The sequence below is a fragment of the Narcine bancroftii genome, chromosome 9, assembly GCF_036971445.1.
Source record: "Narcine bancroftii isolate sNarBan1 chromosome 9, sNarBan1.hap1, whole genome shotgun sequence".
Taxonomy (NCBI): domain Eukaryota; kingdom Metazoa; phylum Chordata; class Chondrichthyes; order Torpediniformes; family Narcinidae; genus Narcine; species Narcine bancroftii.
The window spans coordinates 21506785-21530411 of record NC_091477.1 but is presented as its reverse complement, the minus strand read 5'-3'; the positions used below and the strand labels follow the sequence as shown (position 1 = coordinate 21530411).

The 23627-nt window shown below is 38.9% G+C and overlaps 1 protein-coding gene across 27 annotated transcripts in view; it reads left to right on the top strand.

Annotated features, from left to right (window-relative positions):
* Positions 1-23627, top strand: part of LOC138743264 (follistatin-related protein 5-like) — a 795256-nt gene that overhangs the window by 49329 nt on the left and 722300 nt on the right. For 26 of the 27 annotated variants that reach the window (XR_011344764.1, XM_069898295.1, XM_069898291.1 and 23 more), the window contains one exon: positions 10726-10790. The gene's annotated coding sequence lies outside the window, so the exon portion shown is untranslated. Of the gene's footprint in view, positions 1-3709; positions 3783-10725; positions 10791-23627 lie in introns of those variants that run through there. The other variant, XM_069898289.1, reaches the window with a different exon arrangement.

The window sequence follows — 23627 nt, the reverse complement described above, 5'->3', positions numbered from 1 at the left end:
AAATTCAGAGCTTAAAGAAATAATGTTAGTAATTACAAGGACCTCAAAATGAGATTGGTAACTCAAAGTGTAATTCTGAAGAAATATTATCATCTATCTTTCGTGAAATAAAAGATAGCACTCATAAAAAAAAATAACTTTTTATAATGACATTTGTCAGATGTGCCTGATCTACAAGGGCTTTTTCTCTGCTCGCAGTAAAAACAAATGGGAAAAAAAAACTGGATTGTGCTACAAGGGAAACATGGTGACTGAAAAACAGATTGAGTGGAGGATATAAAGTGAGAATGACTGTGGCTGCGTCAAAATGACCAGGGCATTGAACCACACAAAAGGAGTAAGATGCAAGAGAAGGAATTTGTCATGCAAAAGTTGAAAAGCATGGTGGGATAAAATACTGGGAGATATAGCAAATGTGCTCCTTCCTTGCTTAAAGATATTCTGCTTCATGAAATTTTAATCTATTCTGGACTAGATGTGATTGAAGAAGGTGACTATGAAGAAGAACATAGTGTAACAAGGGTGCAGTGTTCAATATCCTAGATTCAGAAGAGCTCTGCAGGTGGCCTAATCCTTGCAGGCCAATTCTAATCCTTTGGGTTTGTAGTGTAAATAAAAGCTCACATTCAACTGGAGGGAGAACTAATGCTTTTATTAGCTTAGAACACAGGTAGGGTTCATGAACAGGCTTCAAAGGGGTTCAGGATGTGGTGATATGTAATTACACCACTAGGTCACCAGGGGTCATCCCAGTGACCTTGTATATAAATCAGTCCAGAGCTACAGTCTAGCCTTCCAGGTTCGTCTTGCAGAGAGACAAGACTTCTTAGTGTACATATTAGTGTATTAAAGCGGTCTTATACTCGCACTGCTGGTGTGGTTATTGTCAGTACACAGGGTTTAGGCAGGAAACCAGGGTTATATACAGGCCCCCGGGGGAAGGGCCGGGAGGTGGGACCAGTCGTCAGTACAGGACGCTTCTACTGAATCCCAGTTCACTACAGGGTTGTCCATTGGGAAAGTGTGGAAACATTCTAGCTAAAATTCTTCTCGTTAGTTCATTAAACCAGGCACGATAAATGTTCAAACCATCTTCTCAGAAGGCATTGTCAAGGTGATGGCCACAGTGACTCTAATGCAACAGGCAATTTAATAAAAGGGTTTAAAAAAAAATCTTTTGGCATGTTAGTTCCTAGAACAACTTTATCCTGTTTATGTTTCAAGTAGTTCTTCATAAAAGGGTTAATGATTTACAGAATTTGGATGAGAGTTTTTGACATTTCCTATTAAATGTTGCTGCCAGCCATTTCTGCTTCCATGCCTATCATGGTGCATTGGCAGGTATGTCAAGAAAACATAGAGATGACATTTGGAATGAGGCATCTGTTCATATAGGAACAAAAGTCATCACAGAATTAACCTCTCATGCTATTACACCCTTTCAAATATCTCAGGAAGCATGTGCCAACAAATTCGGTGTGCAAATGTGTCAAAAAATATGGTATTGCATTGGTATAATAAAGGAGTAGTGATCATTCACAATGCTTCAAATTGTTATGGTTATACACAAACTTCTGCCACAGCTGATTAGCTACAGAAAGAAATATAAGCAAATTTCACTCACTCTTGATACTTGCAAACTTCCTCCTAAATCTCCTAAATTTAGAAACTGCAACAGCTTAACTTACTTAATTCGAATAATCCCTGATTTTTTTTTACTGGAAAGAACTAATTAATTTGAATTTGAACGAAACACTGGCTCATGCTTTCACTTTCCCCAAAAGCACGTGCTTTATTGATTGGCTGAAATATTGCTCACTGTAATCCTGTTTCTAGAAATCACATATGAATTTACCCTGTTTTAACTGAGGCTGTCTTCTGACTCCCTTGTGCAGGGAGTCATACCCACCTTATCACTTTACAATCACAGAACATCAGATTTGCCAGTGTATAATCATCACCTCATCATATTTTTGTATATATTCCAATTATTTAATCTCTTAACTAATCATCAGGCCGTCTTAATGCTCCCTTCAGTATCTCTTCAACAGAGAAATTTGTCCCAGAATTGAGAAATGAACTGTGTGTATTTGCGTCACGAGCCAACTACATGTCATTTCTTCTACTATTGGAAAGATAGAGCTTAAATTCCAAAACACAACTCTAATGGTATGTTTGAAGCTTTCAAATATTATCAAGAATTTTATATTTCACAAACAGGTGGATTACTCAAGGGCTGACGAATGATTTATTAAACTTCAGGAATATCAATCAGTGCATATGGCTCATTGAAAATGCATGCTTGTATTCACATCCAACAGTATTAGAAATAAATATAGAAAACAGTTAGTACTCATATATGCATTACTACTGAATATGAATTACTCTTCGGCTTTGCATACTGATGTTTATTTTAGAGCTGAAAAATTATGAAGACAGGGTGTTGCCACTAATTCCTGGAAATAAGCATATTGTTAAAATTATGTGGCTAATTATCTTTCTGCAGCATAATGTCAAACCAGTTTTTAATGCAGAGGTAAGGTATAATTTCATTGTGGGAGACATAACAGAAATTGCTCCTGTTGGTTTCTGTGTTTTGTATCAATGACGTCAGGTTTACAGCTATCTTTAGAACAGATAGAAAGTCACCAAAGTTAAAAAGAGAATGGTAGCAAAATTCCTTTCACTTCTTTGATGCAATGATAATAAATGACAACGACGTATTTGATATGATTTATATTGATTAACGTTTGCAAACATCAATTCTACAAGTTGCAGACTAAAGTTTTTCATAAAAATCATGCCATTTAAAAAAAAAAGTTGTAATTAATTAGCTTTCAAGCAGCCATTTGTCATTTTCAGTTTGATATTTTCTGCTCCACTTCACTCTGCAGAATCCTGGCATAAGTTGTGGTCTTAATATAACCCTACACCTTCCAAAATAAAACCCATGACGATCTGTGCACATGTCAGGGCAAAACTTGACACAATTACTTTTCCTATCATTTACCATCAACACTGACCTTGTATTTAGAAGTATGAACTTGAACGTATTGCACAGTAAGGATTAAAATAATGTTTCCATCTGAAGACCTCTTAACAGAGTGGCCTTGGGAAATGATGCTTTTCAGCAATATGGGATGGTTTTAAACAGTACATTTAAGAGCACACATGCATTTTAAATTGCAGGAAAGAATACTTCTCTATTCCCTCCCACACAAACAACATACAAGTAAATGAATAGAGTAACATTTTGCTTTGTTTAAAAATAGGAGCATGCTGTTCTGTGAGCTAATAGGGAACCAGTTTTGAATGTGCACAGCCATAGAGTTTGGAACTAGTTCTAAGGATGTGAGAGACTATGAGGCCATTTTGAAGAAGAGCAGGTGAATTAATCCCTCCTTATATTTAGCCCTCAATCAATATTACTCTAAGAGGACTATAGGATCATTATTACAATGCCTTTTGCACTAGCTTGGCAAGTGAAAAGTGACTGCTGTGGTTCCTGCATTACAACAGGGATTACATTTAAAAAGTCCTTCATTGGCTGTAAAATGTTTTGTGTTGTCCTGAAAAGAAAACCAAATGTTTTATATAGCTATATCTTCCTTTTTTTGTGTGTGTTGAAGTGAATCTTTTGTGTGCAACGTATTCATGGTTATTACTTGTGATAGTTATGTGTCTTGGTATCCATTGCCTACCACCACAGATGGCGCTCCTGATTTTCTCTTCTGACTCTTTCCAAGGGTGTCTGCTTGGCTAGCTCCCGGCATCCCACCCTGGTAAGTTCAGGCCTCTTTCTCACTCCCTGCAAGCCCAAGTAGCGTCAGTGGCAGAAAAAAGATTGGACAACATTTTGACCAGTAACCCATTTCCCCAGTCTTGATAAAGTACTTTGTTTCAAAGAGTTGGTTGAAGTGTGTGTCTGCAGACTCTGTGATTGTAATAAAAACACACAGAAATGCTGGAGGAACTCAGCTAGTCTTGCAGCATCCATAAGAGATATATTGCCAGAGCTCTTCAGGGTATTGTTGGCTATTCCTTTTCTCCCACTAATGCTACTTGACCCACTGAGTTCCTTCAGCAGAATGAGTTTAGGAGCCAATTCCAGCATCTTCAAGGATTATGTGTCTCCAGGGCTGTTTCACATTTGCCATAACACTGGACAACAAATATTTTGAAAAGTTTGCTTCTTGAAAAATATTTATGGATTATGATAGACAACTTCAAGCTGAACACAAAGATACTCTTAGATTTTCTGCATCATGTAGGAAGCTGGAAAAAAAACCATTAAGTTAACTTTCATTAAATTTAGCATATTTGATCGCATAATGATGCTGAGCCTTGCTCTCAGGTTGACTGCACATGTTGCACAACAAATGTGAGGTGCTCAGGGTTTGTCTTGGCCATCAGGTTTACAACTGAAGTAGAGCTCATAGGCTTTCTGAATAAGTGCAGTCATGCTACATCTTTGAGCCTTAGGTGTATACTCGCCAAAAGTGTAACAGAATGTATCACAGCTGTTGCATCATTGACAATACATTTCTGCTGCATGGAATCTTCCTGAAGAGAATAAATGCTATTGTTAAGTACACTCACTATATTATTGCCTGAAGAACATGTGCATAAACAAGCATTCAATCTATATCAGTGGTTTGCAAACTGCCCCCCTAAACTCACATTCCATCTTAAGCAATCCCTATGCCATAAATGCTCTGTGATTGATAAGGGGTTGCTTAAGGTGGTATGTGAGTGGAAAGGGAAGGTTGAGACCTAATTGTTACTGAAATATTTTGTTTGAGAAAATTGCCATTGGGCCCATTTCCTTTGGGGTTATGAAACCGTGCACATAACAAGTCAATTAGGTACGATTAAAGCAGTGGTTTTCAAACCTTTTTATAAGCTCTCAAGCCCTGCCTGTAAACAACTGTTCTTCCCAATCTGGTGAGTACACCCCACAGGTGAGAGGACTTACCCAGGGACTATGATTGAAGAGTTTGCCACAATAAGTATGACATGTCAGGCTATTTCTTGTCTGGACTATTGGACAAGATGGGATAAGATCATTTTTCAGAGAAATTGTTCATCTGAATTTGAATGGCACAGCTGTCGCCATGGGACTTGATTCATATCTCAGGGTATCCAAGCTTATGGGTGTCCAGCATGGCGACATGATCACTGTGCCATCAGCCTTGATCACTGCCAAAAGATCCTTACGATGGGAATCCTATGATGAAACTCTGTGTTTCCTCAGCCCACTGCCTCTGATAACTGAATTTCTAAACCCTGTTCTTTGAATTGAGATGGCAACTAATATATGACCATCACAAGCTCTCATTTACACCTGTACTGCATGCAAGGTTTCCTTGTGGAATGTACAGGGTTGTTAGAAAGTTTATAAATAATCAAATCATAGAATTGTAAAATTGTACAGCACAAAAGAGGGCCCTTCCGGCCTACCTCATCTCCATCAACTGTAGTGCATATATATTCACTCAGCTAATTTGCCTACATTAAGCCCATGTCCCTTTATGCCTTTCCTATTGGCACTGTACAAGCATGGTTTGAAAGGGATTTTGGAGAGAGAGAGAATGAGAGAAGTGTTTTGCAGCATTAATGTACCAACTCATATTGTTAGTATGTACACAGTATCGATCTTGAACTAAAATAAATTAAAATATGACAATTTCAACTCAAAACCCCATCAATAAAATCTTTTCATTGAAGATGCAGTGCCATAGTGTTTACAGTACTGGAGAATAGCCAAATATCTGCACTGATGCAGAGAGGTGACATTGGCTCTTACCATGGCACTCAAGGTTTTCAACGTCAAAAAATAACACTTTTATAAAGGGAAATATTTGTCTAGTTTTCCATAATTTCTTGAACCATGTATGCCCAACACAGGCCTTGCACAGCTGGGATTTACTCCCCCAAGTCTTGAACTTCCTCGAATATTTCAGTTGGGTATTTTTATGACCAGGCTGCACAGCTGTGTTCCTCTTGCCGTCCAAAGGTGAAGTGGAATATTCTGGCAATTACCCAGCAAATGCACTGGGGAATCTGCACAAACTGTGCCAGCTTGGACCTGCAACAGAGAGTTCTCCTCCAGTAATTTTAAAGGACAAGGGGATTAGGTAAATGCGGATAATTATAGTTTAATTTAGTTTTCTTATTTTTTAAAATGTTTGTTTTCAAAATGTTTATAACTTAATTATTTTTTAACAGTTCTGGAATATTATGCAAGTTTCTGAATATCTTTGGCAACCATTTGAGTTAGAGGACAGGGATAGACAACTGTCAGTTATCTCACTGGCATGGGTTTCCTGCATCTGCCCCCATCAGCCTCTTGTGATGGGATTATGTTAGTATGGGGTGGAGAAGCTTATTGCTGAAGTTTGACAGCTCAAATGAAGGGATGATGAAAAGGAAAGCAGGAACTTTGTCTGTAGAGCAGCGGTCAGAGTAGAGGGCCACTGCTATGTGCAAAGTTCAGACCATTAAATAAAAATGATGAAACTGGAAAGCACTTTCCTCAAAAAAGATATCTATGTAACTGGTCAGTGACTTGAAGCGAAAAGCAGATATTCTATTACTGGTGTCATAAAGTGTAAGGAGTCATATGGCAGGAAATATGCCGACCAAATTGATCTTCAGGACTAGCCCCAGGTTCCAGTTGCCTGCATTTGGTCCATGTCTTTCTAATCACTTCCTGTTCACCTATCGGTCCAAATGTCTTTTTAACATCATAATTATGCCTGATTCTATAACTCCTTTTGACAGCTCATTCAGATATGAAAATGTTTTCCCTTAGGTTCATCTTAATTCTCTTCCCCTCACCTTAGACCTATGCCTTCCAGTTGAACAATCATCTACCCTGGGAAAAATACTGTGAATACTCACCTTATTTGTGCCATTTATTGTGAAGCCAGGAGAGTGAGAGACTAGTTGCTGGGAAAACTAAGTAGTGAAGTGTTTTTGAATTTTTTTAAATTGTAAAGTCTAAGGTCAGGTAGGGGACTACTGCACAGGTGCATGACATCAGTCAGACAGGCAACTGATTAAAAAAGTTAGAGCAACTTACCTTTTTTTAGCTGGTTTTGGAACCATTAAGGATTAATCACTTAAGTGATTTATTGCTGTTAAGTATTAAGGCTATGATTGGATAGTTGAATACAGGTGTGAGAAATTGTGACAATTGTCCAGGGCTGCACAGTAGTTGTGTTGATAGACTCAAGGCTACGTAAAAGGAGGAACAGTCCTAGTAGTGGCCATCAAGGTTCAGGGATATTGAATCTTTGTCTCTCAGTGCCTTTGTTGAAGTGTGACTGAGGTGAGCTGCTTGCTTGAAACTGGGGTGGTAAGACTAGGTAAGGAAGTTTATCATACAAGTTAATGGAGTTAGCTATGACTGTAGATTGCTCCAGCTGTGGGAGATCAAGAATGGTATCTTGTCCCAGACCTGCAGAAAGTGCATTCAGCTCTGGTTAATTACAGACTGAGTTTGGCAACTGGAGCTGGATAAACTGTGGATTATTCAGGAGGCTTGGGCAGTAATAGAGAATGGGAAGTAGTCACTCCAAGTAGACAGGACACAAATAACTGGGTATCTATCTCCGGATGAAAAAGGAAGATACAGGTAGTGTAGAGAACTCCTGTAGATGTTCCCACTGACAGTAGGTATACTGTTTGTGGGGGTGATCTACCAAGGACAAGACATCCCTATAGCACAGAGGCTGCCACCTTGGCTCAGAAGGGAAGGGCTGAGAAGAGGAAAGCCTTAGTAATGGGGAAGGCATACAAAGTTTATTAGAATGTCCTGAGACTCCAGGTTGGCATGTTGCTTCCCAGGTGCCAGGGACCAGGATGTCTCTGACTCCACAGCATTCTGGAAGGGGAAGAGGAGGGGAAGCAGTTGGATGTTATGGTTCATGTGGGGATGGATGACATAGATGGGAGTAGAGTTGAGGTCCTCGAGAGAACTTGGGGAGTTAAGAAGTTAAAAGGTAGGGTGTCAAGGGTGGTAATTTCAGGACTGCTGCCTGTGCCATATGCTAGAGAGGGTACAAATAGGAAGTTATGGCTGGAGTTGGGGCAGGACCAGATTCCTAGATCATTAGGATCATTGTTGATAGCCACCAGGGGATCCACAGTTCTGGATTGGGTGAGGTGCAATGAACCTGGGGTCATTAGGGAATTTAAGGTTTTGGAGCCATCTAACCTGTCTTAATCTATCTAATATAATTTTCTACCTCATTCCCCAAGTTCTGCTTTGAGAACTGAACTCCCCATTCTTCCCTTCTTTCTGAGAAAGGTTTCCTGACCTGAAATATTGATAGTTTCTTTCTGCAGGTGCATTTTCTGGCTTTGTTCCACCAGAGGGGGCCCTGCAGAATCACCTTCTGTGCCATGTCCTTGGAGCCCTTCATGTAGCAGACCAGACCATTCCATTCCTCAGCTACAAGATTATTTACTTTGGTAACTGGCTTTGTGGTTATCAATGAACTAATTCAGTCAGACCTGGAACTTCTGCATCCAACCAAGATCAATATAGTGAATTAATCTCTAACTGGTCTATTTTTGGACAGTTTTAAGATAATTGCCCATGAATGGTCAAACAAGATTTGTATTGTTTTCTAATACCCCTTCTTGTGAAGGTAATAGATCAAGTGGTGGAGACACATACTCTCCCAGTACCTCTCGGCAGCTATCATCACGGTAATCCCAAAAGACAGGATCCCTTAAACCCTGCTTCCAATCTCTTTACTAAATAGAGATTGTAAATTTATTGCTAAAACATTAACTAATATTTTGGCAAAATATCTACCAAAATTAATGAATCAAAATCAAACTGGATTTGTTTAAAGATGATCAGCAAACAACATAAGTCAATTATATTTAGCACAGTTAGGACTGGATGTGGGAGTCGCTGTGCCTCTAGATGCAGAGAAGGTCTTCAACAGATTAGAATGGAAATTTCTTTTCAAGATACTAGAGAGATTTTAATTAGGTGAAGACACTTTACCATAAATCCCAAGCTAAAATTATTACAAACACAGATGTCTCCAATTTTTCCATTGAATAGGTCCAGTAGACAAGCTGCCCATTATCCCCAGCACTACTCATACTGGCAATAGAAACACTGGTGGAAACCATTTGACAGGTTCCAGACATAAAGGAGTTCAAAGGGGCCTGGTGGATCATGTATCATCAGCAAAGAGATTGATTTTTAATGTATTTGACAGATCCGGGGAAGCAGTTGACTAAGGGTCATATTGGAAGATTATGGGGAAAGTTTTAGGTTATAAAGTGAATTTGAATAAGAGTGAAAATATGCCTTTAACAAATGGGGATTATAGACAATATTAACAAGGAAGTCAGTTCAGGTGGCCAGATGAAGGCCTAAAATATTTAGGAATAGAAGTAGATTAAAAAAAACTGAAATTTGTACAAACTTAATTATTTTCCCTTACTCTGGAAGATTGGGGAGGACCTTAACTAGATGGTGATGCCAAAACTTCAGTATTTTCAATCATTGGGCCACTTCATTACCCTAGTGCTTTTTAAGGAACTTAAGGTTCCTGTGGCATGGTCAGGTGGCTAGAATCTCCATGGAGAAATTGGCATGGGATTATAACTTTTGAGGTCTAAAATTAACTGATTTAATTAAATATTTATTTTAATATTTATTAAATATAGCTTATTGCATTTTTTTTTTGAGGAGACTATCCTGGGCACAATTGGGATGTATTTGATGAGAGCAGGAGAATTTATTTACAAAATCAAATCTTTGGCTTGGCTTCGCGAACGAAGATTTATGGAGGGGGAAAATGTTCACGTCAGCTGCAGGCTCGTTTGTGGCTGACAAGTCCGATGCGGGACAGGCAGACACGGTTGCAGGGGAAAATTGGTGGGTTGGGTGTTGGGTTTTTCCTCCTTTGTCTTTTGTCAATGAGGTGGGCTCTGCGGTCTTCTTCAAAGGAGGTTGCTGCCCGCCGAACTGTGAGGTGCCAAGATGCACGGTTGGAGGCGAGATCAGCCCACTGGCGGGGGTCAATGGGGCAGGCACCAAGAGATTTCTTTAGGCAGTCCTTGTACCTCTTCTTTGTTGCACCTCTGACACGATGGCCAGTGGAGAGCTCGCCATATAACACGATAACAAAATCAAATAACCTAATACTAAAACATGTACTGCAAATTTAATCAATATATTGGATTAAAAATTGGGATAAGTTCAAAAATACCTTTGACACAAAATATGGTTAATGAGGTCCTGGACATCTGGTGTCAGAAATATTTAGAATTTTATATACAAAGGAAGCTTATGATATTTGAACATTTAAGAAATAAATATGATTTGTTTAGCAGAACATTCTTCTGCTATCTGTAACTAAAATCTCTCAAGGGGAAAATTAAGACCAGATATGATTTTTACCTAGGTGCAACAACATCAAGATTCTAATTTGACAGGGAATGTATATAAATTTATAACTAGAATGTATTACGTATTCCAAAGTGAGAATCCGAAACAGAAATTCCATAGATCTAGGTAGAGATGGGAGTCAGGCTTGGATACAAAAATTAACAGTGGTGACAAGACCTATGTATGAACAGTATGACAGGAATTATTAATACCAGATATAAATTGTTGCAATATAATTTTTTACATCAGTTATACCTCCTATCACAAAAATTACACAAATCAATATCTGATTTTTTTTTCAGAAATGTGCTTTAGATGTGATGTAGAGGCTGGAACTCTCGTCTACTCCACCTGGCTGTGTACAAAGGTAAGGGCTTTTTGGGTGAATTTGGGGGACATTACAAATGTGGATTTTCCACAAGATCGAGAAGTGTATCTTTTTGGAGACATTGGTAACATGTTTTAAATTATCAAAGCACCAAATTTCTTTTGTGAAGGTCTGGAGCCAGGAAGTGTAAAGCCATTTCATGGAAGTTCGACTCCCAGTTAACCATCTCATGATGGAATATGGAAATGCAGAGTTGCATTCCCTAGAGCAGATCACTTAGAATATCAGAAAGAATTATGATGCATTTGTTTAAAATATGTAAAACTTAATTGAATTGTATAGTTTAATTCCTCCTACTTGCAAAGATAATGCCGACATTGTGTGTAGTTTTTTATATACAGGGAAGGGTAGTTAATTGACTCTATTAATACAAGTTTATTGATTGCTTCATCAATTGTATAGGAGAGATAGGGAGGAAAGTAAAGGGGGCGGAGGAATTAATGTGTGTGTATAACCTCAAGCTGGTTTGTTGAGCCTGGAAATTTTTTTTTTTTTAAAGTTGTATTTTTCAGCAAAGCAACTGCTTCATTCAAGCTTCATTTTGAAGTGAAGCTTTTGGAAAAACAATTTAAAAGTAATTGATACTTTTGGAAATAACATTCCAGGTCTTGAATTGAATTGGCAAAGCTTCACTCAACTTGTATTGAGGGTAATTGCTCAATTAGAAGGATGATCCAGGCAAACTTGCATTGCCTTGAGTTTAGAATTTTGAATTTTATCAAGTTTTGATTTGATGGGGTGGTCAAAAAGAATTGAAGGGATTGCCAAAAGAAAATTAGAAGTAGAGCATTTAGATGTGAAAATACAAGTTTTGCATAAAATGATCTGTTGAAATAAGAAGCTTTCACAGAGGCCATGTAAAATGAAGAACACCTTGTATTCTATATCAGTAGGATCCAACTAGATGGCATCAATGTTGACCTCTGATTTCTGTCGTTCTGTCACTATCCTTATCCCTCCAAATTATTTTTTCCAGTTCCCTAGCCCCTTTCTTCTATCAGAGAGCTGTCTTTCCCAGCTCTCTGCCCCTCTCCCTTTTACCTCTCAGCTCCTTTCTCCTCTTCCACCTCCCACCTGTCACTATCTTGCAGCTGCAAGCCTCTGCTACTTCTTCTTCCCCCCCCCCCCCCGACCCCCACCCTTACCCTACAAATCCACCTTATTTCTGCATCTACCTGATTTTTGGCACTTTTGAAGATGTGCTCAGGCCAAAATGTCAACTTAATATTTGCTTTCTGGATGCTGCTTGACCTGCTGTGTTCCTAGAGCACTTTGGTGTACTGCACTAGACTCCAGCATCTGCAGACCTTTTGTTTACACCCTAAAAACCTATAGATTTTAAGGCAATAGACACTTGCAAGGTTGAGATTGGTGAATAATTATTAGGAAAAGATGTTGAGGTGTGAGGAAAAAAATTAGGGTAAATAAATTGATGTGGACATCTAACTGGATAGCAGGAAGCTATCCATTTTTTAATAACATTGCTCATGAATGGACTGCTGATATCATGGTCTGTGCCTACATTTCCCCTCCCCACTCCCCAACCAAGACCAAGCTATTAACAGCCAGTTAAAAGATTACTATCCAGTCAGTACTTCACTTGCCATGGAGTCCCAGACGCAGGCGTTGGGCTTTCGGCAGAGTTGCTTGTTGGTTGTGTGATGTTCCCAAACGCATTACCTTGCAGGAAATCATAATGCTGCCAGAAAGATTTATGGTTACCTATAAGCAAGCTTTGAATCAAATCATTTTTCAATGTCCCATTTACAGGAGAGCATTGCACAAACTGGAATCATAATTTACTGTTTGGTTGAGTGAGAATTTTGTTTTGTGAAATCGAAGAGGAAGAACGTAGATGATATTCAGTTGTTCCTGTTGACTGGCAAATGACTACCTCATGGTAAATTACTTGGTGAAAAATCCATTTTTGACTAGATATGTATCAGTGCTCACCAGCATGTGCTGCGCAGAAAGATTTGTGTTAAATTTTGTGCTGATATTATTGCCCTGGAATTGATCATTAAAGCTTTCTCTACAGAATAACTGTAGAGGAACATGTCGTGAAATGCACATCAGTTTAATTATTGCCTTTTTATGAGATCCATACACAAAGAAAATGCATTTCCACTTCACTGTTTTACAACCTACATTTATTATGATATGCTTTGTTTAAAAATGTACATTGTCAAGTTACTATTTATTATTCTGATACATCTGCTAGAAAAATTGGGAAAATAATTAAGGGGAGGGGTAGGAGTTGTATAAGATTAAAGATAAAATGATTTAAATTTTATTTAAATATGAGAGATGATATTACGAAAGGTAACCACACAGTGGAGTCCTTATAGGAAGATGTATGAAGAAAATTTAAATCTGTAATGGGGATTGTGAATCAGCCCTCTGGTAGCAGGTGTGAAGCGATAGCATACATAACTACAGACATAAAATGTGAACAAAGCAAAGATGGGATGGGTTTCATGGGGGAGCTTCCTCTTTGAAAGAGGTTCGAATAAACTGTTTCATGGCAGAAAGGTTGTGAATTCCTTGGTGTTGAAATTCTGCACCCCATTCTTGTGCTGATGTCCTTGGCCCCATGTACTGCCAAATGAAGACCACCCATAAATTGGAAGTCAAGCATCTAAGATTCTGGGCACTCTCCAACTGGATGGCATTAATATTGACTTCAGTTTCTGCTGGACCACTCCCTCCATGTTCTTGTGCTCGCACTCTTTCTCTTCCTCTCCTAGTTTTCTGTTATGGCTTCCTTCCTTTATCCACCTTTTAACTCTTTCCTATAAGTGTGTGGTCCTACTCCTGTGAACCCCCCCCCCCACAACCATTTCATTTGGATGCCTGCCTTCATTTTGCTCAAAACTTGAAGGGTACTGGGTCAAAATGCTGGTTATGTAACTTTGCTATATTAAGTACACTGTTTGACCTACTGAGTTTCTCCAGCATTGTGTTTTTACTTGAATCTTGGTGTCTGCAGACTTTCGTGCTTTATTACAGGTCATGTATCCTGTATCTGATTTTACAAAAACAGAAAAGATCTAAACAGAACATTTTTAGCGCTGAGATGACATCACGAGGGGCTTGGACTCTTTGACATGACATCACGAGGGGCTCAGATCAATCCCCCCCCACCCCCACACAGAGACATGGGCTTAGTCCACTACTGTTCACCCTGACTCATGACTGCAGCAAAACATAGCTCGAACAACTTCAAGTTCACTTGGGTTGGGCCATGTTAGTCAGAACAAGGAGTCAGCGTACAGATAAGGTGCAGTCGCTAACGGACTGGTGCAGATCCAACAACCTGTATCTGAACGTTAATAAAACAAAAGAGATGGTTGTTGACTTCAAGAGGGCCCGAGGGGATCACTCTCCACTGACCATTGATGGCTCCACCATTGAGGTTGTCAAAAGTATAAAGTTCCTTGGAGTGCACTTGCTGGAGAATCTCACCTGGTCCCTTAACACCAGCTCCATGGCGAAGAAAGCCCAGAAGCGCCTCCAATTCCTGTTGAGGAAAGTTCATCTCACACCCTCTCTCCTTGCTACATTCTACAGAGGATGTATCGAGAAGTTGTCTGGTTTGGAAGCTGTACCACCTCAGACCATAAGACTCTGCAGAGGATGGAGAATTCACCAGAAAAGATCATGTGAGGGGGTGGGGGGGGGTCCTCTTCCTACCACAATGGACACCTATGACATGCAATGCACGTGGAAAGGACTTCACACACCCCTCACATAAACTGTTCTTCCTTCTGCCATCTGGTAGGAGGTACCGTAGCACTCAAACCCTTGCGTCCAGATTGGGCAAGTACTTTTTCCCCCCCAAGCCATCAGGCTCCTGAATTCTAAGAACATGTGTGGATAATGTACTGTGGACTTTTAGTGTATATCTTAATATTTTAAACTTGTATTTATGTTCATCTGCTCTGGTCCTGGAGAAGTTCTCCCCTTTACTGTGAAATACAGAGTATGAACAACAAAGGTAACGAACACACAAAAGTCTTTCAACAGGTTACTCAATGAAGACTTTGAGGAATAATTTAGAACTGACTTTTCTAACTGCAGTGTATGTTTTTAACTATTCCAATTCATAGTATATATCTCAGCTTGAAATTAATGGAATTTTGACTGCACATCAATGTCACAATTTTGAACAATCCTCTTTTGAATAAATCCTTACAGTGTGCATGATACTAGCCATGGATTGGAATTAGAGCCTATTCTGAAAGTAGCTGAAATCTTTTGAAGGAAAGAAATTAATACAAACCAAGTCAGCTCTTGCACATTTAAGAAAATAAAGGTTTAATCTTACTTTCATATATCTACTTAAACTCTTAACATTCTTTAACAAATTAGAACACTTCAGTGTACAAAGGATATTATTCTCACTGCCTTCTGATGTATGATTAAATCTCACAGAAAAGATTGAATAAATGCAGCCTTTTGGTATGATTTCTACTGAATTTAATACAATAAGATTTATTTGCATATAGAAATAATTTGCTAGGTAGGTGGCTTGTTTAAAGGCTTAACTTTCAGGGAAAATGAAGTACCTTCTTCCCATTTATTGATAAAAGCTTTGAATGACTGACAAAACATAGTATCACCTATAATAAAACCTTGCCATCTTTTAGGGTCATACAGCAGGGAAAGGGGCCCTTTGGCCTCTCAGTTATGCTGGTAAGTGGCCTATCTGAGCTAGCCCCATTTGCCTGCACTTGACCCATATTCCTCTGAACCTTTCCTGCCTATGTACCTATCTAAATGCATTTTACACTTTCTAATTGTTCCTTCTGTCAGCTGGTTCCACATACCCACCTATGTAAAATATTTGCCTTTCAGGACTCCTTCAAATCCTTCCCCTCTCCTGTCTAGTCCATGACCTTTAGATTTTGGTTCCACTATGCTGGGAAAGTGGCTGTGACCATTCAACTTATCTATGCCCCTCATCTCTGCAAGGTCACCCCTCAGCTTTCTATGCTGCAGAGAAAAATACCGTAACTTTTCCAGTCTCTCCTTATAACTCGAGCCTTCCAGTCCTGTGTTTTAGATACGTTCAACTTTACAAATGATGATTACATGAGCAATTAAAAAAAAAAGCCTACAGAAATTCTACTACCAAGGCAAATCAATTTGAAGTAAACATTAACAGAGTTAATAATGTGAGAGGGTCTTCCTGTAGCTGCCTCATCATTTCCAAAGGAATTCAGAATAATGACTAAGAGTGCAGAAAACCACAGTTTGGTAGTATGTATACTGAAATAGTTGTTTTTACTTGTTGGCAAAACCATTTATCCAAAATGATGTGTTTTGCGTCTTTGAAAATTTCAAAGAACCATCTGAAAATTCAAACTCATCAGAGGTTCTTATGATGTTTCATCTTTAAAGATGTTACTAGATGTTTAGGCATCAACTGGTATGGTCATCTTCCTCCCCATGGTTATGCAGTCAATGTTTTCATTTCCTTTCTTGTAATGCGCAGTTATGTTTAAAGCCTCCTTAGTACTGAACAATTATGTAGAAGACTCTGATGGTTTAAAGAAGTCGTTCTTTATCCCACATATTCGGTAATACTACTCCCCTCCCCCCACCCCCCCCCCCCCACCTCAGCTGCTGACTTTGATCATCACCAAATCTTCTCACAACTTGGCCCTCTCTCAGGTTCATAACACACTGCAAACTAATTGGATTTGCATCATTTCATTCGTGCATTTTACAATGGCAAAGACCTTAAATGTCAGGAGAACCAAACACACCTTGTGGCTCGGTGACCCATCATAATTGGTGATTTGCCACCCTCTCTCAGACAATGACCTCAAAATGGTCCACAAAACTAATTAGGAAGAATAGCCCCCCCATCCAAAATAAAGTCCCTACACAAGCAAATATTGAGCATGATCGAAGCCGATCTCTTCAATAATGGAAGACGCCTCAGTCCTAAAGTGCCACAAAATTTGTCAACTGTTGTGCCCTTGAATAAATTTCCCACTTAAACTCTGAGCATGAGGAGGCATACTCTCTGCACTCGTCATCACTACCAAACATCCACCAGGCTTGGAGAGAGGTTCCAGTTTTCTACTGGTTCTTCACCCCCAGGATTTTGGAATGGAATGGGAATGTTCCAGAAACCTCACCAGAGATTGCATGATTAGTTCCACTGTTCATCAATCGCAAAGAAAATGGTCAATGCTAAAAACGCTCAGCAGGTCAAGCTTTGAAAGAAACTGACTTTACGTTCAAATGGCTGGGCTTTTGTTAAAGCTAAACTGATTTGAGATGCAGAGAAAATGATGGAAGGAAGAGAAAACAGAATGCAAAGTCTGTGATAAGATAGAACAGAGACATGCTTAAACTCCACCAAAGCAGCTATAGAACATCAATTCAGTTCATAATTTGGAATTTGGAATAACAATAAATAGTTTCCCTAATGATGATGTAGACTCTTCAGGGTTTTAAAAAAAATGAACATCTGAATCAGTGGTTGCCCATTAGAGGACTACTTCAGCCACAGCTGGTTGGGCTTGTGTGATTTCAGACCCACCCCATGGGTTGACCTTTACTGCTCTCTGAAATGATTGGCACCATCACCTTTTCAAGGAACAATAATGCTGGCCTCATCAGTGAGATTCAGATCTTGAAACGTGTGAATAAAAAGAAAATCAATAGGGAAGCAGAATCCTTGTCTTAAGCCACCAAAGAACATTTCCATAAATATTTGAAATTTGAATTAAGATATCGGAAAAGCCAGTAACGAAACTTGAACTTGTTAGTTCTAGAAGGCTTCAAGCTGCTGAATTTGGAAATGAAGGCTCATTGCTTAAATGAGGTGAGGAGGGATGGTGGTCAGGATAGTGTGTGCTTTGTCATAACCTAAACTGAGAGTTCAATCTCATCCACAACAGTCTGAGTGACCTGGAGTTCAATGACCTGTGGATGCTCTTGATTCCATTTTTGAAAATCCACTTCTTAAGTTCCTGAAAATTTTCAGATAATATTTCAATTTACTAAGAGGCTGGTTTTTAAACAGGTGGTGGTGAACCTGTGGAATACTCTACCTCAGAGGGCTGTGGAGGTCAATTCAGTGAATTTGTTTAAGGAGACAAATTTAGTTTTTAATTTAATTTTTAAATTTAGGCATACAGCACGGTAACAGGCCATTTCGATCCATGAGCCCATGCTGGCCAATTTACAGCCAATTAACCAATACTCCCAGTACGTTTTGAATGGTGGGAGGAAACTGGAGCCCCCAGTGAAAATCTGTGCAGACATGATGAGAACGTATAAACTCCTTACAGACAACATGGGATTTGAACCCTGGTTCTAATCACTGGCACTGTAAAGGCATTGCACTAACTGCTATACCAACTGTGCTGCCCAGACATTCACCAGACATAAAATTTGTAGTCACAAAATGTGTCATGGTGTATGAGGAGAAAAAGGGAACATGATATTGAGTTAGTAGATCATGATTTTATTGACTGGCAGAATAAACTTGAATGGCCAAATGGTCTACTTCTACTCTCATTTTTTTCCCCAATATCAAAAACACTAATTGCCATTACCTCATTACTTTATGTGGAACCATCCTGTAAGCAAACTGAGCACCACTTCTGCTTAATGGTGTATTTACAGGTGAAGAAAAACATATAAGAGATAAATATTACACAGATAATGTTTGACTTGGGAAGAGCTTAAAACAAGCTGCAAAGTACCTGCCTGTAGTATAAATTACCTGATAGTTCTTTCTAAGGCTGTTCAGTTTTGATACACTTTTGATCTTAGCAGTTGAAAGTTAGCCCATCCACTTATAAAAGTTAAAATGTATGTATTAAATTTTGACATACAGCATGGCTCCCGACCTCGTGCCCGCCCAATTACACCCAGTTGACCTACCAGCCCCCAGCACATTTTGAACATGGTAGGAAACTGGAGCCCCTGGGGAAAACCCACATAAACTTGGGGAAAATGTATAAACTCCTTACAGACAACACAGAATTCTAATCCTGGTCTCAATCGCTTGTGCTGTAATAGGGTTGCACTAATGGCTACGCTAACCGTGCTGTCCTTCTGATCTTTTTATAAATATATCAATCTCAAGTCTTATGAGACATATACAACTAGCGATTTCATTTCTCTCCAATTGGAAATCAATTAATTAGTAAGAGACAAAAATCAGTTCGTGCAACCAATAAAATTATTACAGATGCTAATTGCTTTATTTTTCCAGTAAAAGTATTGACACTAGACCAAGAAATTACATTGGATCTGCATGAGATTGGCAGTGAATACAGATGATCAACTTGCATAAAAAAGCACTGACAATCTTCTTATTCTGATGAGAAGTGGTAGTGTTGTGACATCAAATAATTGATTTAAATGTAAAAATAACCACTGTTTGCTTCATTATGAGCCACTGATTAAATAAAAATTCTCTTGTTTATACTTTCTATTGATTTCTTCACAGAAAATTCATCAATTACCTACAATAACATTATATATGAAAAACCATATGCACTGAAGTACACTTGATGAATTTAATACATATTTGCAAACATTTGCAATCAACTTCCCATGTGACTTCAGGCTCTGAAAGTGTAACCCAAAAAGATGGTGGAAAGCAATTATCTACAAAAAATACCAACAGTTCTAAGAATTAAAGCAAATACAAATTCCCTTCAAAACGATGCATTTCATTACTCTTACAATGCCGTTGTAGAATTTAATGTGTTTTCAGACTCTGGTGGTTATGCATCTATAATTAGGATTAATGCTTGCAGTTTTCTTAAACAAAATATGATATAAAATCAGGATGATTTATTTTGTATGTTTTTTAACAAACAAAACCATTATTCCTGGAATGACAATAAATTAAAGATTGACTGTGGATAGTTTCAGTTAAATGAGCTTCAGTCAGATGTCAAATTTTTAAAATCTAATTTATCATCTTAGAAATGATTGCCATACTTGTTGGGATTAAAAGTAGTTCATGAAATTTATTCTAAGATTTCTGAGCAAATGTATGAAAAATTCAAGATTCAAGAAATTTCTGCCTGTCACGTGTTCATGGATTCACCTCCAGTGCAGCCTCGGCAATTACATTTGATCTAATGGCAAACCGAGCTTCAGTTCTAACCTCTGACATAATCAGGAAGCCTTCAGTGCCCAAGGCATTTGGGAGCTCTTCTTGTCCTCAACACGCTCATGGTTTTGATACCTATATCTGGCTACCTTGAGCCAGACTCCAATAGCTAGATCAGAGGGGATTGGGCAATTTCTTTACGGCTTTTAGCATGTCTTCTTAATGGAAAATTTTGGGGTGAGTGAGTAGTGAGGTAAAAATACCGATAAGTGAACTAGAATCATAGATTTGTGCAGTACAGAAATGGGCTGTTTGGCCCAGCATGTCCAAGCCGATCTTTTTCCCATTTACAGTATTCCCATTTAACCACATCAGGTCTAAATCCTTTTATGACTTTCTTGTTCAAATGTCTGTCTGTCTCACAGTGATTATATCTGATGACATAACTTCCTCAGGCAGTGAGTATTACTTTCTATATATTTTTTAAAAAAAAAACCTTTCCTCTTGAATCTCCTATAGAACTTTCTCCTCCCACCTTAAACCTATGCTTCATTTTTTAAAAAGTCCTTACCATGGGAAAAAATATTCTCACTATTTATCCTATCTATGTCTATAATTTTTATATATCTATATCAGGTTAACCCTCATTACTCCAAAAAAAATCAATCCCAGCCTATCCAATCTCCTTGTAATTAAAGAATGTAGGCAACATTCTGATGATTCTCTTTTGGATTCTCACCAGCGCATCCTTAAATAATTACTCAATGAACATCAGTCATCAATGTTCACCAATCCACTTGCTTGCCCACCTCATCCAGATGTAGCTTTTGTTTTTTTTTTTTGCTAATCCTTCTACCCATTGACCTTCCTATTTGCATATCAGCTCCTATCTGAGTGGTGACATGGATTCATTCCAGTTCGCCTTTCATAGCAACTGGTCTATGGCAGATGCCACCTCACTGGTTCTGCCCTGGAACACCTGGACATTTATCAGGATGCTCTTTATCGATTACAGTTCGGCATTTAACTCCATCGTCCCCCTGAAAACTGAGCAGCAAGCTCCAAGACCTGGGACGCAACATCCCACTGTGCAATATGATCAGACGACAATCAGTGAGGATTGATAAGAACATCTCCTCCACAATCTCCATCAGTACTGAAGCACCAGAGGGCTGTGTTCTTAGCCCCCTGCTCTATTCACTTTACATCTACGAATGTGTGACTTGGTATGACAATAACACCATCTACAAATTTGCTGACGATAGCATGGTAGTGGGTTGTATAAAGGAAGGTGATAAGTCAGCAAACACAAGGAAGTTTGAAAACTTGGCTGAATGGTGCACCAACACAACCGTTCACAGAAAATCACCAAAACTAAGGAGCTGATTGTTGACTTTAGGAAGGGAAATCCAGAGGTATTCAATCCAGCGATCATTGGGGGGATCAGAGGTGGAGAGAGTGAGCAAATTTAAGTTCTTGGGTGTCATTATCTCAGAGGATCTTTCCTGGAGTCAACACAATAATGGCATCGTGAAGAAAGCAAATCAGCGCCTTTACTTCCTCAGGAGTTTGTGCATGTTTGGTATGACACCAGAAACCCTGGTAAATTTTTACAGATGTGTGGTGGAAAGTGCTGACTGGCTGCATCACAGTCTGGTATGGGGACACTAATACCCTTGAGTGTAAAATGCAGTGGACACAGCCGAGGACATCACAGATAAAAAAACCCTCCCCACTATCGAGAACATCGACAGGGGACACTGGTGTTAGAGAGCAGCAAAAATCATCAAGGATCCACACCACCCAGCACCTGCTCTGTTCTTATGGCTGCCACCAGGAAAGAGGTATAGGTGCCACAAGACTCGCACCACTAGATTCAGGAATAGCTGCTACCACTCTACCATCAGACTCCTCAATGACAAACTCAATCAGGGATTTAAGAACTCTTACTGTGCACTTTATTGATTTTTTAATTCTCTCTATTGCATAGTCAGTTTGTTTACACTTGTTATCTGTTCTTATTTATTTGTTTACATGTATATTCTATGTATAGTTTTTGTTTGCACTACCAATAAGTGGCAATTCTACCTCACCCGCAAAAAAAATCTTGTTATATGTGATGCCATGTATGTAGTCTGACAATAAATCTGTTCTTTATCTGTCCTCCTTTCTTTGCAATTATCTATTTCCCATTCTGGTTCTTCCTCCATGGATGCTGCTCGACCAACTGAGAGTTTTCAGCATTTTGCATTTCATTTTAGACTTTTTAGGAAAGTTATTTTTGTCACTGACAGGTCTTTACAAAGGCTAAAATATGTGTTGCTTATTTTTAAGTGGTTATGATCCTATTTTCAAAAGAAAATGACTGAACAAACAAGGTAAAGCCAAATGGATGTTCATACACGACTCTTAATTAATGCTTGATTAGTGGTTCTATGAGTTGTAGCTTAATAGTAATGTTCCTCCTCAGTCCCATTTAAAACATTGAACTTTGCATAAAAGATCTTGGTATTCGATGTCATTTTTTTTCCAATTAACTGTCTCCACTTACAGCTGAATTACTGAAGCAACAGTAATTTTTATGATTCAGATACTACTGGAATAGAAGTAAGAACACAAGAAATAGCAGCAAGAGTCGGCCACCTGACCCATTGAGTCTGCTCGGCCATTCAATGAAATCATGGCTGATCTGATCTGCCTTTCCCCAATCTATCCAACCTGGTCTTAAATTTATTCATTGTGGTACTTTAATGGGTAGCAAATTCCATAGATTCATTCTCTGGGAAAAGCAGTTCCGCATCACCATCCTAAATCTACTACCCTGGATCTTGGGGCTATGTCCTCTAGTTCTTGTCTCTATCTTATCTATGCTTTTCACAATTTTATATTTTTATATAAAATCCCCTCTCAATCTTCTAAATTCAAGCGCATACAGCCCTAGTTGATTCAATCTCTCCTCATAGGCTAACCCTCTCATCTCTGGAATCAAACTCATCTGGACCACCTCCAAAGCCAATATATATTTTCTCAAGTAAGGAGACCAGAACTGCAGCACTCCAGATGCGGTCTCTCCGGTACACTGTACGTTTCCAGCATTTCCTCCCTGCTCCTAAATTAAATCCCTCTCGCCATGAAGGCCAACATTCCATTTGCCTTCTTGATCACCTGTGAACCAACCCATTGCAATTCATGCCCAAGCACTCCCAAGTCCTTCTGTATGGCAACACACTGCAATCACTTGCCATTTAAATAATCTGATCTCACATTTTTCATTCCAAAGAGCCTGGAAGCTGCACAAGAGTTGAAGCTGAACCAATGTGAACAAACTGTTGCAGTATCTCAACCAAAACAGCTGTTGCTCATCGGTGAAAAGAATGCTTCACCCCGCTACTTTAAAAGGGCCCGCTGATGCCATTACTCGGGCAATACAGATTGTCCCTTAACAAGCCTTCTTTTCCATATAATTGATTTTAACTTCTCTAGTCACTGTGCTGTGGCTAATAGACATAGTCATGCAGAAATATATCACCCTCATTGCTTTACACCAGTGATTTTCAAACTGTTCCACTAAACTCGCACTCCATCTGAAGGAATCCCTATGCCATAGGTGCTCTGTGATTATTAAGGTAGTATGTGAGTATTATTATTAAGGTAGTATGTGAGTATTATTATTAAGGTAGTATGTGAGTATTATTATTAAGGTAGTATGTGAGTATTATTAT